This window comes from Mus musculus, chromosome 5 (assembly GCF_000001635.26).
Source record: "Mus musculus strain C57BL/6J chromosome 5, GRCm38.p6 C57BL/6J".
In the NCBI taxonomy this organism is placed as follows: Eukaryota; Metazoa; Chordata; class Mammalia; order Rodentia; family Muridae; genus Mus; species Mus musculus.
Genome location: NC_000071.6, coordinates 36,873,373 through 36,891,663, shown reverse-complemented (window position 1 = coordinate 36,891,663; position 18,291 = coordinate 36,873,373). Strand labels below are relative to the sequence as shown.

General features: G+C 51.4%; 1 protein-coding gene and 1 long non-coding RNA gene across 4 annotated transcripts in view; one reads left to right on the top strand and one right to left on the bottom strand.

Annotated features, from left to right (window-relative positions):
- Positions 1 to 18,291, bottom strand: part of Ppp2r2c (protein phosphatase 2, regulatory subunit B, gamma) — an 88,233-nt gene that overhangs the window by 63,415 nt on the left and 6,527 nt on the right. The gene's annotated exons all lie outside the window — the stretch shown is intronic.
- Positions 14,785 to 18,069, top strand: Ppp2r2cos (protein phosphatase 2, regulatory subunit B, gamma, opposite strand). The gene is made up of 3 exons (NR_045505.1): positions 14,785 to 16,000; positions 16,707 to 16,805; positions 17,894 to 18,069. It is a non-coding gene; the product is annotated as a protein phosphatase 2, regulatory subunit B, gamma, opposite strand (long non-coding RNA).

Below are 18,291 nucleotides of genomic sequence, written 5' to 3'. Positions count from 1 at the left end.
CCTCCTAGACTTTTTCACCTGTGCTGTCCACCCAGGATTGAGGAGACAGACAACAGTGTAGCCAGGCAGAGGAGGCGCCAACTGGAATAAGTGAGGCTCACATTGTTTCTGCAGAACTTTCCTGGGGCAAAGCTTTCCAGGAGCTAAAACTAACACTGCTGCTAGAAATGGTGAGAGAGATGAAGGGGTTCTGGGAATTATCTAGTCCATGGTGAGGAAGAGATCCCGAGAGGAACAAAGGCTCAAAATACAGAGCTCTAGGGGGCGGGAGAGATGGTTCAGCAGTTAAGAGCACTGACTGCTCTTCTGAAGGTCCTGAGTTCAAATCCCAGCACCCACATGGTGGCTCATGAGATCTCCTCTTCTGGAGTGTCTGAAGACAGCTACAGTGTACTTACATAAAATAAATAAATCTTTAAAAAAAATACAGAGTTCTAGGCAAAAGCCCCAGTTTAAGCGTGGCTGAAGAAAGAAGAGATTGGCAGGTGCAGCTCGACTTTGGGGGTGCCTGAGGAGCCAGGGAAGCCTAGGTGATACAGCACAATGTAGGGAGCACCCTCCCTCAGCCTCTGCAGACCCCACTGTCAAAGCAGGTCCTTTGCACACTCTGGTTGGACAAGCTGTCACTACAACCAATTCCCTATCTGTGGCTGAGAGGAGCCGCCCACTCCCCGTTTCCATGGGGATCCCCTTGAAATAACCCCGCAGCAGTGGCTGCTATTCTTCCCTGCCTGGGAAGAAGGCGAGGAGGTGCCAGGAGAAAGAGAAGGGAAGGAGGCAGAGCTCACCCGGGACACTGCGGAGACTGAGCCCCCGCCCCGACCCAATCATAGGTACTTGAGTCCCCACACAACTCAGCTCCCAAAGGCTTCCTAAGGGGGTGGCATAAGGCCGCAGAGAGGCCTAACCTTTATTTCTCCCCACCTTATAGATGAGGGGGACTGTTTCCTTAACAATTTAATGGAAAACAGGACATTGATCACCACACCAGGGATCCCCACCTTTCTCTGGGGAGAGGCCTCATGAGGGCCAGCAAGGCCTATTTGCAGAGCCTCCTTCCAAGAAGCAGTGCAACCTTGACCAATCTCTCAGAGACTTAGGTATCTAACATCAGGCCCAATAATTGAAGTGCTACATGCCTGCAGCTCAGAGTCACAGGCTCCTCACTGGTAGAAAGAGCAGAGATGCAACTTCCCAACTGTCCTGTAGTGCCGTGCAGAGAGCCCCTGACACTCAGACACACCCTGGAAGAGGGCCTGGCTTCTCCTTCTTCCATACCTTCACTCATTCCTTTCTTTCTTTTTCTTTTTTCCCCCATTTTAAATATATATATATATATTTTTTTTTTAATTTTTATATACATTTGGTGTTTGGCCTACATGTATGTCTGTGTGAGGATACCTGATCCTCTGGAACTAGAATTACAGACAGTTGTGAGCTACCATGTGTGTGCTGAGAATTGAGCCAGGGTTCTCTGGCAGAGCAGTCAATGCTCCTAACCACTGAGCTCTCTAGCCCCTCCCTTCTTTTTTTAAATAAACAATTCCTCAACTCTATAATCCATGGTAACTTGGAACTCATGCCAATCCTCCTGCCTCAGCCTCCCAAGTACTGGGACTGCAGACATGAGCCACCCTGCCTACCTGTCTGAAGGCTTTCCCAGGCCTGCCGGGTTACTGAGGAAGAAAACCATGGTTACCACAGAAACATTTGTTTTTCTGTATTACTTCTTTTTTTCAGAAACATTTTTTTACAACATTTTTTTTTTTACAGAAAGTATTTACTGAGATTTTTGTGCAAAGCCCCCCCCCCATCCATTTTCTGGGAATGTCCTCCACACACACACTAGGATTCAAAAGTCACTTACTGAACATTAAGATTAAGGGACTAAGAGGTCACATGACCTGGGGCCAGGCCACAGCCCAAGTGTTCTGACACTTGTTCACTAAACAGAGTGCCAAGGGCAAGCCACATGCACTGAGCTCAGGCTGGGCTCTCAGGAAGACTCTGGTGAGAAGCCACACACACCAGCCTCCCTTTCCCTTCGGCAGGAAAGGCTATGTGCAGAGAGAGTATGGGGTCTCTACAGTTCCCTCTAATCCAACCACTCCAACCCACTCAGGAGGCATGCAGTGACCCACCAAGGCCAGGAGCACCACAGGAAACACAGAGAAAGCAGAGAGCCTGCTGAAACCCACCAGTGGGTGAAACCCACCACAGGCTCCCAGAGGAGGCTGTGACTCACTAGGGCAAGAGAGGATGGAAGGAGCGCTGCCCACAGCCTTGAGACCAGGGACTTCTCTTCAAGGCTTCCCTCAACTCTCCACAAGCCAGACGTGCATTCCCAGGATCCCCTAATTCTCTTTTATTTCGTCGTCGCCTAATTCTCTTTTATTCCATCGTCGCCTGTCCTAGATAGCTTTGGGAACGGAGGCATCCAGAAGTAACAAAATTGGCACGGGGAGCTGCTGGATGCGGTAGGAATCCCATCTGTGGAGCAGTCAATCAGAGTGAGCCTCTTAGAGTCCTTCCACTACCGCCATGGGCTGTGCAGCCCTGAGCCATACCTGAACCCAAATGGAATCATCAGCTCTTATCTTGTGGGTGGGAGTTTGAGCATCCATAGTGGATGTCTATAGGATTAGGATCTGGCCAGCATCCAAAACCAATTCCTCGTGGACACACAAGACACTGGTTTCTGCCCCCCACCCCTTCCTCGGCATTTCCAGTTTTAACCCAAACACAGGATCTCACTCCACTTAGCATTAAGTGTCTACCTCATTCTTCATCTGAGTTGCAAAGACACAACGCTGTGGCTCAGCCTCACTGACAAAGCTAGCCGAGGGCTAGAAGGAAGCGCCAGATGATACACCCAGCAGGTCAGCGTAGGGGATTCCGGCCTTCCATGGCCAGCAGAACCACTAGATCTGCCAAGCAAATAATAGAGGGAGGAGACACCTCCCCCTCCGCAAAAGCCTGTGACCAGCATGACCCACACACAAGGAGGCCACCTAGAGCCTCGGAGGTAGGAGGCCAATCCATTTCTGAGCTAGGGACTCCCCTCCTCCTGTTTCTTTCCTTGGAAATGACAGTTCTGCACTTGGTGGCGGGCAGCATCTGGAGTCCAGGCCCTGCCAGCCTGTTACCATGATGCCAGGCTCCTCACCCAAATCCTATGTCCCTCCCTCATCTAAAAGGCATGGTGACTTTGGGACTCTCTTGGAGCTGGTCTCCCTGCTCTTTTTCTCTAACCTAACACCAGTCTCCTGCTTTACCACAGCAGACCTAGATCCTCTTTTAGGAAACCCTGACCTGACCTGACTGGGACTTCCCACCCCCTAGCCTGGGCAGCTTAGACTGTGGGAGCCTCTCACCACTGAGCCAGAGCTGACCACTCACCCAGCCAGTGTGCTTGGTAACTTTTCAGGACACAGACCTTGTCCATTATATCTGTGACCTCCTCCCTTCAAAGCCCCTGATGTGTAATGTGCTCTTACTACTCTGCATATCATCAGGACAAACCCATGCCCTATCCGTAATGGCTGAGCCTCAGACACTGCTCCTAAAAAGTCTTTCTGTTCACCCCTAGACAACCCCCATGCCAGATAATGCCACCTTTTTATAGGAACCAATTCCAAGGGACACGGTGCCATGGTATACTCATTCCCTTCTGTGGCTTGCACGTCTGTGTAATTCCTTCTGTTTCGGTGGGGGTGGCAGCAGGCAGGGTCTCCTTGGCCGCTCTGAGCAGCCTGGAGGAGGCTGGGGTGATAAATCTGGCCAAGTCAGGCTGAAGCAGAAGGTGCTGGCCTGCAGATAGGTTTTTATAGCCTCCTGCTTACAGAGACAACACATAATTAATCCCCAGTCTCCCAGGTTGGAGTGGCCAGGGAGGCGGGAGGACAAAGGAAAAGCATGGGGTGGACCAGCCCCCTCCCCTTCCTTCCTCTCCCCTCCCCTAGAGCTCTGAAGGGCTATACTGGATTGTTGGGACTCTATGGATGCTATCCTGATGTCACCAGTTCCTGTCTGAGTTTGCCACCTCCCCTGGGGAGGAGCTGAGATATGTGTATTAGGGCAGATGAGCTACTGACTGGAGTCCATGCTTTGGAGGGTGGCTGGCCACCTGAGAACACTGTTGCTCCGGACCCTCTGCACAGCTGCACTCCCCGCAGCTGCACCCCGGCTGGCTGCAGGGGGAGGCGGGTAACACAGAGGCTTTCTTGCCTAGACATGCTGCAGAGCATGGCTGGAGTAAGTGTGGCCCTCTGCCATAGTCCCACCACCCACCAAAATGACCAGTGTGGAGTGAAAATTCTCTTATCATCAGCACGTAATCTCTGTGTGATCTTGGAGGGACCCCAAAAGGACATTCTAGTCACTGATTTTAGACCCAAAGATGATATGGGGATGCTGGGAGTGGCCAAGACAGGTCACATGTGCGCTGGCCCGGAACACTGATTAGGGGAAACCCCAGAGTGGCCTGAGAGCCTCCCAGATGCACCGTCATGCATGATGCACAAACATCAGGGACAAGTGTGGGTAGCGGGACAAGCAGAGAGCCTGGCGTTAAGACCAGGAACTAGTCCCATGCAAGCCTGTCCCAGCTTCCCCTCTTGGCTTGGAGAGACCAGGGCAGGTCCACAGAGCAGGGAATGGCTCCTGCAGCTCCTTGGAAGGAACCTAGTGCACTATGCCAGCCCCGGGCCCACAAGGGTTGGAGCAGTGTCCAATAAAGCTGCCTCTAAGATGCTGACAGGCTTGCTGCTGGGAAGGTCAGCGTGTCCTTCCTGGCACCAACACAGCCAGGCAGAAAGGCCAGCCCGCTCACCTGTTCCCATTCTGCATTCTCCCACACAAGGCCACCCTAGCCTCGCAAGGCCAGGACAGTCTCACCTTGATCACTTTTGTCTGAGGACTACCAAACAGGCATGCAAGGGGTGGAGGGGGTACGGGGGGGGGGGGGGTTTGTGTATCTGAAACAGCCACAGGACTCAGGCTGCCTCCTGCCAAGTCTACCCTCCACTCACCTGCCTTGTTCTGCATTTTAAAGAGTAAGGGATGTTGTCAGTTTCCTTGAACAGGGATGGGGAGGGGAAGGTCTGCACTTCTTCTGCCTGGGCAGGAAGATGAATGTGTGCAGCAGGAACCTGTCCAAGGTCAGGCAGGGCTAAGCACCACCCAGGCCATCTGGGGGCAGACTGCAGGCACCAAGAGTCGTTAGCTCCATCTCTGAGCCCACCTGTTCTTGTTCTTGCACACAAGCTGGCCTCTACCCCATGCCTCAAGTATAGCGCCCTCCAACCAGGGCTAACCTGCATCTTGCTCCAGGTAAATGACAGGGAAGCACATGACTTCTGAGAAAGTCAGGGAAGGCCCTGTAGCCTTGACCTGGAAAAGCCAGCTACCGCCTTAGGAATCCAACCTCCCCTAAAGATACATGCAAGAGATGGGATCCTGGCCTTACGGACACCATCATTACTACCACCACCATTATAGAGAGGCACAGCAGGTACCCTTCAGAACAGCGGTTCTCAACCTGTGAGTTTCAACCCCCAGGAGTTGAAATATCAAATGTCCTGCATATCAGATATGTACATTATGAGTCATCACAGTAGCAAAATGATAGTTATGAAGTAGCAACAAAGTAAGTAGATGATTGAGGGTCACAATGTAAGGAATGTATTGAAGGGTCGCAGCATTAGGAAGACTGAGAACAAGTGCTTCAGAGAGAAGACTGGCTCAGCCTCACCTTGCTCAACCCCAGAACCGGGAAGAAAACTAAAGTGCTTGCTGCCTGCCTCACTAAATGGCGTCACACAGTCCTAAAACTGGCAGCTCTTGAAGGGAGACAGGTGTGTGCAGCAAAGCCTCCCTCAGGCCTCTGAGTGTCAGTCAAGCCACCCCATAGCTCCCACAGGGCTTACCAAGTTCTGCCCACACCATAGGCCTGGTTTTCTGCAACAGAGATTGTGAAACGGGACAGCTTTGCTCACGGTTACTCTTAACTAATTTGCTACAAAGACAAATTAGCTCCTCTGTGTATGGGCAAGTTAGTTACACCCTAATTCACCAAGGGCACAGCCCCAGCCCCACCTCAGAAGACAAAGTGAGCATGAACCACAGGGCCCACGTAGCAGAACTAAGAGTTGATCCTTTTTTGATCAAGCAGAGAAACCTTGAGAGGTGCGCAGCTAGGTTCTCTAGGTAACTCCTACAGTAGTTGTTAAAAAGGCCTACCCAGAAATATACCCAGAACAAGATCTTGTGGCCAGTGAAGTTTAGCTTGGCAGGCAACATGATGTTCAATTTTATTCAAGCCCTCATAAAGAACACCCAACACTTTTAAAAAGACTCGAAATTCCTAGAGTGGCAACATCAAGATAGCCTGGGATGCAGGCCAACAGACCTTCCCATGATGCTCAGCATAGCCCACAATGCTCAGCAGCAATTAATCTAAGACAGCAAAAGCTGGATAAGAGGGCTTCAAAGGCAGGGGAGAGGCTGTCTCCATCAGTGACAGTTAAATCTGGTCAAACTGATAGGATTCCAAATCACCAGGGAAGCATTCTTGCATGTGGCTGTGTATTCCACAGAGGTCTAGCAGACTGGGGGGGGGGGGGGGGGACACAACTCCGCCCTGAATGTGGGTGGTCCCATCCCACACTAAAGCGAGAGGAGAAATTGAGCTGAGTTCCAGCATTCTTCTCTCTCCACTTCCAGACCTTACACACCACTTGACCAGCCGCCTCTCTACAACCTCTAACTGTAAGCCCAAATAAACCCTTGCTTAAGTTGCTTTTCTCAGATACTTAGTCACAGCCAAAAGTAACAACTACACCACCCTCCTCTGCAGCATCCAACTTCCCAGCCCCGGGCCTCCTGTTTGACAAGAATCAGGCCAGGCAGTTCAGCCTTTCTTCTCCCCCACATCCAGGGTTCCCACTGACTAGCACAGATCGGCATTCCACATCCTTTCCACCACCAGCTCTGACCACCTCACTGTGACTTTCTGGCCTCTTGCAAGAAGCATCCATCCCAGCCCTCTAGGATCCACCATGCCTGCCTAGAACCTCCAAGACCAACTAGCAATGGCTCCACAACACTGAATATACCAGGTGATCCTGACCACTGAGTCTCACTAACTGTGCTGCCACTCTCCTGCCTGCAAATCCGCCACCACCACCTCCCTTCTGCCCTGCCACACAACTGCTTCAAGGCCATCTCAAAGCCTGGGTACCTCTGAATACTCCTCCGTTCCAGGCTTTGTTCCACTGTACCCCATCATTCTAGATCAGGACCATCTGCTTCATCTCTTTGTCTCCACGGGCCCTGTGGGGCAGCACTGCATAATATTCCTTCCTTTTGTACCCCACCCCCCACAAACCTACCACAGGCAACATTAACGTGTAAGTACTGAATGCATAATTATCTCTACTTGATGAAATAGTATATAGCCAATAAAACTGTTTACTATAAGTACATAATAATAGGGGAATGTTTCCAGTGTGTTTAAATATTTTAAAAGAAACAAAACTGTTATAATCTGAAGGGGGCTTAAAAGGAAATACATGAAATGCCTAACAATGTTTCTAGTGGTGGTGGAATCAGGGATATTATGTATCCCCCCCCCCCCCATCACACACACACACACACACACACACACACACACACACCTTTTTCTATTTTCTATATCTTCAAGCCTTTCTGTAGTAAGATAAATTACAGAGAAGTACAATAAAACCTTCCGGCTGAAGCACCTTACTGGGCACCGCCACGCCCAGCCTGACAGTGTGGGGCACAGGATGACGGATGCTCTCATGGCTTCCATAAAGAGCCTAACCTCTCCTCAGGGCTATGAAATATTCACGGTGTTTTTACCATCTTCCTCCTGGAGAGCTGGCATAGGAACAGCTACTGCTCAGTTCACCCCATCGAGGCCACTCCACGCCAGATGGGCCCAATGTGCACAGGCTAGGCTGGGGAGGGGTGGGGGACGGGGTAGGGGGATATGCCCACAAGAACATCAAGGAGGGACAGCGGAGTTGCTGTCAGAGCCGGGCCCGTGGGCCACATCCGTTCACAGCAAGGAGGTTGGATGTGTGACCCTCTTGAACTGCAGCTTTTGGTGAGAAGTCACTGCCTTTGTTGGGGGGAATAAAACACTAGCGAGGTCTCGCCCTAGAAGGGCAGTTGCTGCACTTCCAACACCAGCCTCCTCGCTTCACACAGCATCTGGGGAAGTACCAGGGGTGGCCCAGGCTAACTTAGCTCAAAGTCATTTCAGCAATCACGGAGGCAGTTTACAATCACCCTGTGACCTTTAAACAAGATGTTACAAGCTCTCTTCCTGATTGTTACAAATGTACAGGGAAATGAATAAGTAAGCTGCTATTTATTAAGGACACTGTAATTAGGGGCAGGTGGATGGAGGCCCAGAAAGGTCTCTCTCTCTCTGTAATCCAGGCTGGCCTTGTGCTCATAGCAATCTTCCTGCCTCAGGCTCTAGATGAAACTGAGATGGCAGGTGTGAGCCACCAGCTTAGCTTCTTTTCCTGTTCTTAGGACAGGACATCCTGACAAAGTGCCGCTTGAGGGTTTATTCGGCTTCACGGTCAAAGGTGCAGGTCAGGGCAGCGGGAACTCCAGCTGGTCACAGCACAGACAAGCCCAAGAAACCGAGCAATGACTACTCCCTAGGGCTGGCCAGCTTTTTCCATCTCTTACAGTCCAGGATGCCCTCGGGGAACAGCCCCACAGTTCAGAGGTTGTTCCTACAACACTTACCACAATCATGATAGTCTCCTACCAATGCTCAAAGGCCCTTCTCTCAGGTAGTGCTAGATTCTGTCAAACAGACAACATCAGCTGTTATCCCAGCCCCACGCCTGGCTCAGACACTGGAATTGAAAGTACAGTGAATTCTGAGGAGTCATGTGTTTTCTTCCCTTGGCTAGGACAGTGGTCCAAGCCACACTGGCTTCTACTTGCTGGGGTCTGGGCAGTTGAAGCTGAGGAAAAGATCTTCCGTGCCTTGGAGAGCCCTTTCAAAATCTACAGCAGTGGGAGGCTTCATCCTTGGCTTTCCACTTCATGGGGTACCTGCAAGTTTCTAAAGCTGGGTGTGGTGGGGTTCCATGGAAGTATCCTAACTAGCCTGGGATGCCCCAGGCCCTGGATGTGAGAGTTTCTTCAACACAGAGTGTTTCCCGAGCCTTGATTCCTTGAGGGCACCTCCACCCTGGTAGTATACTGTTTTCCTTTCTCATGGAGTCCTGGCTGCAGATGACCCTCTCCAAGGCCGTCTTCTTTAGCAGTCCAAGCCTACAACATCTACAATTTGCATTAATCCAAGTCCCACTTGATGAATACGTTAATGGAGAGAGCATTCTCTCTCCAGGGCTCACACAGAAGGCAAGTGTTCCTTCCACCCCTGAGCCTCCCTCCCAGCCCAAGGCAAACTTCTCTTTACGTCTCTGCTGAATGCAGTTTTATCAGGCAATTACCATTCTAAATTATTCTTATTTGCAAAGTGTCCAGTGAGCTTGTCACAGGAGAAGAACCCATCCGTCCACCCAGGCTAGCTGTAACAAAATGCCACAGCCTAAGTGGCATTTATTTCTCACAGGACTGGGGTCTAGAAGGTCAAGCAAGGCCCAGGCTAGTTCTCCATCAGGTGAAGACTTCTCCTGGATTCACAGCATCTCTTCATTGTGTTCGCAAGTCAGGGTGCAAAGAATCTGTCTGGGCAATCAACCTTAGTGACTGAAACGCCTCCCAAAGGCCCTTCCACAGAGGTTTGTACTTAACGTGAACTTGCAGAGGGCAACCAACATTCCACATGGAGCCACAGAAGCGGCACAATGGTCCAATTAAGTTGTCTGTCCCTGGGCAGACAGATGCGTGTGGCCCACCAACATAGACTAAAAGACAGGACTTGGTCACATATCACAGTGCATATCTAGGGCACAAGGAGCCCTCCAAAGCTGGGGTTCATTGGGACGGTTCAGTTCCCACACTGTTGAGAGAGCTCTGAACGGTGTCATCCAGAGCTATAGCATTTAAGCTGCAAAATCAAAAATCCTCACTTACTGCAACTCCAACTATAAACGGACAACTACTGGTCCTGGGGAATTAGGCCAGGGAGGAAGTACGACACCTGGTGAGGCGCTCACTGAAGTGTGGCCCCTTCACTCCCTTCCTCCCTCAAATACACTTTTCGGGCCCCAGTAGTGGTGAGCTGGGTGCAGAGGCAGCAGACACACCCAGATGTCTGATGCCAAGGTGTGGGACAGGCCCCCAGCTGCTGCAGAAAAGTTGTTGGGCTCCTGCCCTTTGCTCTCAGGTGGCTCCCTTCTCCCTAGGGGAGCCGCCATTTTGCCTGAGCTTTGCAGTCATCAGCAACAGAAGCCGAGATGGAAGCCAAGATGGTCTAACACAGAGGATCACCTGAGGGAGAGGAGGGTCAGAGGAGCCAACAGAGTCACAGAGACCACGCCTTTTGGAGCAAGTGGGAGGAGACAGTGGGCTAAGATGGAGAACTCAGTGTGAGAAGCCATGACTGGTCGGATAGCTTTCCATTTAAATCTCTCTGTCACTGGGCAGGTCTCTTCCCTCCCCACACAGTCGATCTGATGCAGCTGGAGTACTTTACCTGCAGGGTCCTCTCTACTCACTGTGGCAGTCACTCACCCATACAAGTGACCCTGGCTGTTGGCTCTGCCAGAAGCCTCCGCAAACCCCTTGGACTTTCTCCCAAAATGGCTGCTTCCAAACCCAAACATGCCCCAAAGAGCAGGGCCTGGCCTAGAGCACAGCCTGTTGTTGGCCGGACTCCCAAGCCACACGCTGTCACCTCCTCCACGTCCTACCGGTTCTTCTCAGAAGATGGCAGCCACATGTATGATCCAGGGCCAGGGCTGACAGCCAACCACACAAAATTAAACACTACAAGGAGCATATGAAAGAGCAAGGAGTTGTGTTTGCTGCAGAGGTGACAGGTGATCAGAAAGACAGACAAGGAGGGTATAAACATCCCTCAGCCGTGACGCCACAGCCAGGAAGGACCTGTAAGGGGGCCTCAGATCACCACGTCTTTACAGTCAAGTTGGCAAGTGTGGAAGGGTTGACCTTAGTGGGCTCTGGGGCACTGCTGAGTGAGGTCCTTGGGGAGACCTGGGAGTCCGGGAAGACATTCCAGAAGAAGCCCCACCTGCCTCCCGGAGAGAAAAGCAAAGATGCACAAAAGTGTCCAGAGAGGAGCCCTTCGCAGGGGCCTGCATGACCCCTGGCAGATGGTGCCTCCACAATACCCACCAGCACGCAACTTATTAAAATTCCTAGGAAGAGTTCTTGACAGATATGACCAGTGGCAACGGTGCCCTTGGAATTCATTTATTGAAGCCTTATGCCCTGCCCCAGGAGCTCAGAATGTGCCTGCGCCTGGAGACAGATTCCCTGAAGAGGTGGCTGAGGTAAAATATGCTCTCACAGGTCGGTCCTAATCCAGTGTGCCTGGTGGCCTTACATGGACACAGTACACACACACACACACACACACACACACACACGAGAGAGAGAGAGAGAGGCAGAGACAGAGACACAGAGAGAACAAACCATGTGAGGACACCATCAGCCAAGGAGAGCAGACCCTAGAGGCCACCTCTGACCATACCTTGACCTTGGATTTGTCACATCCAGTACTGTGGGCTGACACATTTCTACTGTTTAAGTCACCTTGTCCCCAGAACTTTGCTATGGCCACATCCGCAGGCTCAGACAGAAGGCTGGGACCTTCTAACCTGAAAGCTGTCAATGTATATTAATAAGGAGGAGCTTAAAAAGCAAAACCCCGCATTAGCATTTGATAAACAACCCAAAGATGCTCGTTTTACTTAAGGAGTCAATACAAGAATGGACAGACAGAATATGGATCACTACCTATGATAAACAAGTGATGGGTGGACAGATGGATACACAGGGCAGACAGATACGGGTGATAAGATGAATAAATGACAGATATATGATAGATGATAAGTAGATGATATGCAGGTAAATAGAGGAATATATATATATGAAAATACCCCAAGCTTTCAGTAGTGGGGTTTCCTTCTTCTGTATTTCCTGACCTTCGTATACTTGAGCATTTATTCTGTGATATTACAACAGAAATTAAAATGCTTTCAAACAAGGACAGGCCCACCTCTACATGACTCCACGGGGTTGACAGTTCAAAATCCAAACTCCTTATTGGAGCATTTAAAGCCATTTACAAGTCTCCGTCCTACACTGCTCCCCCACCCCCACTCTATGAATCTTCTGCATTTAACAATCTCATAACCTGCTCCTGCAAGGCCGTTCTCCTCCCTGACTTCACTCCCGTGAAGCTGGTACCTGTGTCCACCTTGGCCACCTGGGCTCAACCTTTCAGGCCTCAACTTAGATATCTCCTTCCCAAGAAAAGGCATCCCTGACCTCCCTTGGCAATTTCTGCCTCTCCACTCTGGTCCCTCATCACCAGGGACAGGGGGACACTGAGGCCAACAAGGTTTGGGTGAGGGTATCTGGTATGGAATTCTTTTGGCTGTCCTGGAACTAAATAGACCAGGTTGGCTCCAAACTCAGAGATCCTTCTGCCTCCAGAGTGCTGCAATTAAAGGTGTGTGTACCACACCCGGAGCTACAGAATTCTTCCGGGGAGGGGGGGGCGCTTTTAGACTGAAAGCAAGAGCTTTAATTTGGTAAGGTCATGTGGCAAAGATGGCAGCCCACCAAGATCCACACTCTCTTAATAATACCACCATTCCTGGGTTACCTAGCCACAGACTACACTCTCCAGCTCCCCCTTACAGCCGGGTGGATCCATTGATTAGCTCCAGCCAGAATGGGGTGGGGCGGGGGCAGTGAAAGGTACCACGGGGGCAGTGAAAGGTACCACTTGTGAGCCAAAGTGTCTGGGAGGCCAGTGAGCTACATCCACACAGCATCTCAAAGAACATTTGGGAGGAGAAAGCTGACAGGTGGAAGGGTCTGGTCCCCCATAATGCTGCCCACCACCGGGCTGGCCACATCTGTGATGATTAACTGCCATTAACACAGAGTCTAGAATCACCTGGTGTCCTGGTCTCTGAATAATCCTAGGAGAGATCTTCTCAGTTGGGCTAACTGAAGATCGGAAGACCTGGGGTTGGATCATTCCATGGGCGGGGTTGTGGACTGAATGAGGCACAGACATTGGCTTAAAAGGACCGAATGAGGCGCCATCATTTACCTTCCTTTTTCCGACTGCGGACACGAGGTAACCAGCTACGTCAAGCTCCTGTAGCCCTGATTTCCCCACCGTGGTGGGCTGTACTTTGAACTGAGCCCCCCAAATAAACCCTGTCTCCCTTGAGTTGCTGTCAGAATGATTTATCATACAGGCAGGTACGACACTCAGCCACTGGGTCTGGGGCTTCTATGGAACTGGTGTCAAGTATGGCATTACCACATTCTAGATGACAGCCCACCCTCTGCTCCCAGAGAGTGCTGGTTCCCCACCCACTGACGAGTGCTGGGGTGAAGGCCGCTCAGCAGCAACAGGAGCATACACAGGTGAGTATGGGCTAGTCCTTTTGCCGCTCTCACCCTGGGGGAAAAGATGGCTCATTCCCTCTGTGCTGGGCTCTGCCGGGCTGTCCTATGTGTCACCCCACACAGCACCTGCCACACCTCAAAGGGAAGTCATCCATACCACTCTCCCTCCATCTTCCATGTGGTCACCAAGTGTGGCCTTCCCTTTAGCTACTGAGCAAGTCTGAACCAGTTGGGGTTGAGCCAGACTTCTCACCATTTGGCATGGACCCATGGAGGTGACACTGTGATCCTAACAAGGCCATACCGAGTGCCTTCAGCAGGTTGGCAGTTTAAAATATGGATCATGAAACCACTTAAGAGAGTCCCAGCCAGTTGCAGGCATGGGCCTCACATCCTTCTCCATATCAGTACACATAAGAAGATTTGGGAACAATTATGAGGCCCCTGCACATTTCTAAAGCCTCCAGCTGAAGCCTGGGTGGTTGGGAGTCCCTACACTTTGAAAACGAGGAATGAGTGTCGGAGTTCCATGGCAGCCGTGTCCCACCAATGCTGGTATCCTAAGTGGCCACACCCTGGACAGACAGGATGCTGTGGGCCTCACTGGGTATTCCGCGTACTCTGATTTTACAGAGGGGGAAACTGAGGTGTAGGCACTTGCCTAGCATCTTCTTTCATGGGGAATAAAGCTGGAGTTTAAAAGCAGGCAGGCCATCTGCCCATGGGCTTGGCCACCACATTTAGTAACTGGGACCACCAGGGTAGGGACAGCTGGCCTGCTCACTTCTGATTACACGCCATGCCTTAGGAGGTACAGTCTGAGACGTCTGTGCAACTTGGCAATTATGGGCTCCTTGGAGAAAAGGGCCCTACGGTGCAGAGGGGATAAAGGGAGGGTCCACGGATTTCTGCCTGGTAACTCTGAGAGCTGCAGGGTGCACATCACTCCCCAGGCCTGGGATGGTGATGCAGTAGGCCATGGGGCTTTAGTGCTCTTCAGGCAGGACAGCCGGTGCACAGTCAGTGTTTGTGCCTGGCAGTGTCTGGGCTCGTCTCCTGAGCCCAGAACACAGTTAGTTGCCTGCTGCCCAGGGAGCAGGACCCACCCAAAGAGCTGTGACCCTGACACAGTAAGGCCATTGTCCTCCAGGACATGGGCTGAATGGCCCATTGAGGCAGAACAAAGGCTGCCCACAGGTCTGGCTTGGCAATGTGGGTGGCTCCTCACCAGGATGGGGTCCTCAGCCCGAGGTTACTTCAGGCTGAATACACAGGTGATTCCATAAGGTGAACCTGGAGCCTGGGCCCATCCTGCCACCTGCCTTCAGGAGTGACGGGGTTAAAATTTGAACTCTAAAATCAAAGAAGCTCTAGAGACTGAGGCAGGAGGAGTGAAAGCCCAAGGCCCATCTGGGCAACTTGGTGAACCAGTCTCAAAATGAAAATAAGAAACCTACAGTGTAGCTTGGTGGTAGAACACTCGCCTAGCATGTGTGAAGAAGAGAAGTAAGTGGGTGTCCCTTGTCCCTATCCCATGTCCTCACCCTTAGTTTCTTAAATGCTGTGATCTTGAAGGTTAATGTCTCTGGATGTCACTGTTTAGACACATTGTCTAGCAGAGCTGTCTCCTTCGACAGAGATATACCGCAGGCAAAGGGCCATGTAGGGGACAAGTGGCCATGCGAGGTCTGCAATGCTGGGCCCTGAAGAGGAGGAGCCTGTTCCAAGCCTCACCTCCTTAGAGGCCCCCACTCCCCAGAACCTCAGCTCTAAGAGACGTGCTTGGAAATTTCAAGACTGGACAGCATAGTCAGATTTGCCCCACAAACTTGGTGCAGGGTCCTTGCCAACTGCCCAGGCTGTGCCCCACAAGACCAGCCCTGCAGCCAAGCCTGGAAAACCACAGGACCTCATGCTAAGTTAGAAAAGCAGCTTCAATCTTGTCTCTATAATGACATTACTGTTGTTATTAAAAACAGACCCAGGCATGGAGACAGACTCAGTGGAAGCTTGCAGGCTGCTGGCATGGGCAGCCCCGAAGACCTTTCACCTGCCAATTCCCACCTTCCACACCTGCTATCCTCTCAACAGAACCCCCGGGAAAAAGCAAGAATCAGGAGCCGATGAGGGAATACACCAGAACTTGCTTGTGAGGAGGAAAAGACACAAAGCTACCATTTGTGCCTGCTCAGCTCCAGCTGAGGGGACCCAGGTGTGATGGTAGCACCTGTAGCCCCAGAGACATGGGAAGGAAGGTCAAGAACGTGAGGTCAGCTTCCGCCACATATCATGATTCAGAAGCCAGCCTGGGCTACATGAGACAGGGCAGGCTGAGCAAGGGTTTAGGGAAACTGGAGTGGGGACTTCCTTCCCCACATTAACTGCAGTATCTACACAGCACTTGGGTCGTTGAGTGTTATGAAATGTAAGTTACCAGGCAACACAGGGAAACTGAGACCCAGAGATGTGAACGAAGTGACCCTACCTCCCCCAACCCCTTAATGGGAGGCTATGGAGCCTAGGAAGGCTCACTAAGCCTCTGCGACAGAAGCAAGGGGAGCACTAATCTAGCAAACACTGGCTCTTCCTGGACTTCACCAACCCCTCCCCTAAACTCAGTTTCCTCATAGGTGGGGGTGGGGCTTTGGCTGGCCAGGCTGATGAGTTCTGATGAGGCTTTGGCCATATCTCATTTGTAGATGGCATTAGGAGAGGGCCCTGAGCTCCAGTCCCTGGTGAGTTGAGAACAATTTTCCCAATGGCAGGGGGAAGCTCACAGAGACACTGACAGCAGTCCATGGAGGGAAATCCAGGGCCAAGCAGCATAAGAGTTGCTGACTTGAGTTGCATAGAGACACAGTGGAAGCTCCCCAGATAAGGAGCTGGTGCAAACCCCTCCAGGTTTTCCTACCTTCGGTCTCCTGGGTGTTAAAGGCTTCCTCCTGGGTTTCCTAACAGAAAGCCTGAGGTAAACACCAAGTCTAGAAATCTCCCTTCTACTACAAACAATGCAGGCTTAATACTCGTCCCCCACCCAGGGTGCCAAGATGGCTATGAGAAACCATGGGGCTTCTGTAGTCTATCAAGTGGGCCCCACCTCCGATATACTTTATCTTATACTCACTCTCCAGAACTAAACCCTGTTCCCATTCCGGAAGCTGCTGTGCGATGAAATTACCCTTGGACCAATCAGAGGAGCCACTGCCTGAGGTCTCTTTCTAGGTGCACAGGTAAGGAAGGGGAGGCTGGCCAACAGAGGGATCCGCCTAGACACCGGACATTCGATGGATGTGCTAGACCCCACAGGCCAGTCCCCTGCTCATCTGAACCCTGTGCATTTGTCCAGCTACAAAGCCTACGGGGTCCTGTAGGGACAGACAACTCTAATATCATACGGAGTAGTACACAGGCACAGGTAAAGAGACACCTACATCCTGGAGTGACGCCTGAGAGATTTCAGGAACCAAGAGACCATGCTCCCTCCAGTACGTACCATGTGCAAACAGGGCAACTGGTCACTGCTGGGACTGCCCCTAGGCTGAGTGCCTGTCCCAAGACCACAGCTGCGTGCTGTGGACAGCCCAGAGGATATGCTGAACAGTACACTAAGAGAAGGATGGGTGTGTGGACTAGGTCTAGCCAAGCCCACACATGTCCATCTCAGTCTGTAACTGAGTCTCAAAACAGAGCCAAGCAGCATCCTTTAGGAGATCTATGTAGTTCTTGAAAATGTCTGGCAGACACTTGCCAGCACCCCATTCTAGAGCTCCCCCTTTCTTAGGCTCAGATCCCTTCACTGCCCTGATAGCTTCTACTTCATTATTTATTCCTGTTTCCCAGTAGCCCCATCCTACAATCCTCTAGTTCTTGGGCTCAAGGCCCCATCACCACCCTAACAACTTCCATTTCCCGAGTTCTCTGTGCCCTGCCACAGCCAAAAGCACACCAACCCTCAACTCAGTCGAGAGCATGCACCCCAAAACCCACCTAGCTATCTTAATTCACACCAAGGCGTGTTTGTGCCATGGGTTGGGGCTACAGTGCAGCTGGATACTCAGATGAGGTTCTGTGGCCTTCTCTGCCCCTCTATGGGGGTGATCCAAAGACTGAACAAGCCCATCTGAGGTGATCTTTTGCAAGTGGGCACAGCTGAATGCCACAAGATGGCAGTTGTGTGGCTCAGAGGCTAGTCCTGTACCTCAAAGGATAAGAGGATTACGTCCAGGGAGAAAGAGAGAAAACAGTTCTGACTTTAGAATCAGAGATAATGAATAAGAAGGACACTTGCAGGGCACTGAATCTGCCTTTCCCTCACTAGATGAGAAGGTGGACCTGAGACTTCTCCACACTGACAGCTAATTAGCAACACACGACTGTCGAAGCCATTCTCCCCGAGACAGCCGAGGTCTGCGTGTCAACAGGACGCTCTGAGTTTTCATCTCAACAACTCGTGAGTCAGGCTGACCCAAAGACAATAGAAGAAGTCATGGCACCAGGCTATCTGGAAAAAGCTCTTGGTATAAAGTACCCTGAGTGGGACTGGGGCTGGGGCGGGGTCTGGGGCCTCTACTCCAAAATTAGAAGGATCTCCAGAATTAGCGGCGGGGGGGGGGGGGGGGAATCATCTTCCTAGTTCCTATATTCAGTCACTAGCGTGTTTGGTGTGCAAACATGAGGGTGAGAGTTCAATCTCCAGAAGGTACACAAAAGCCCGCC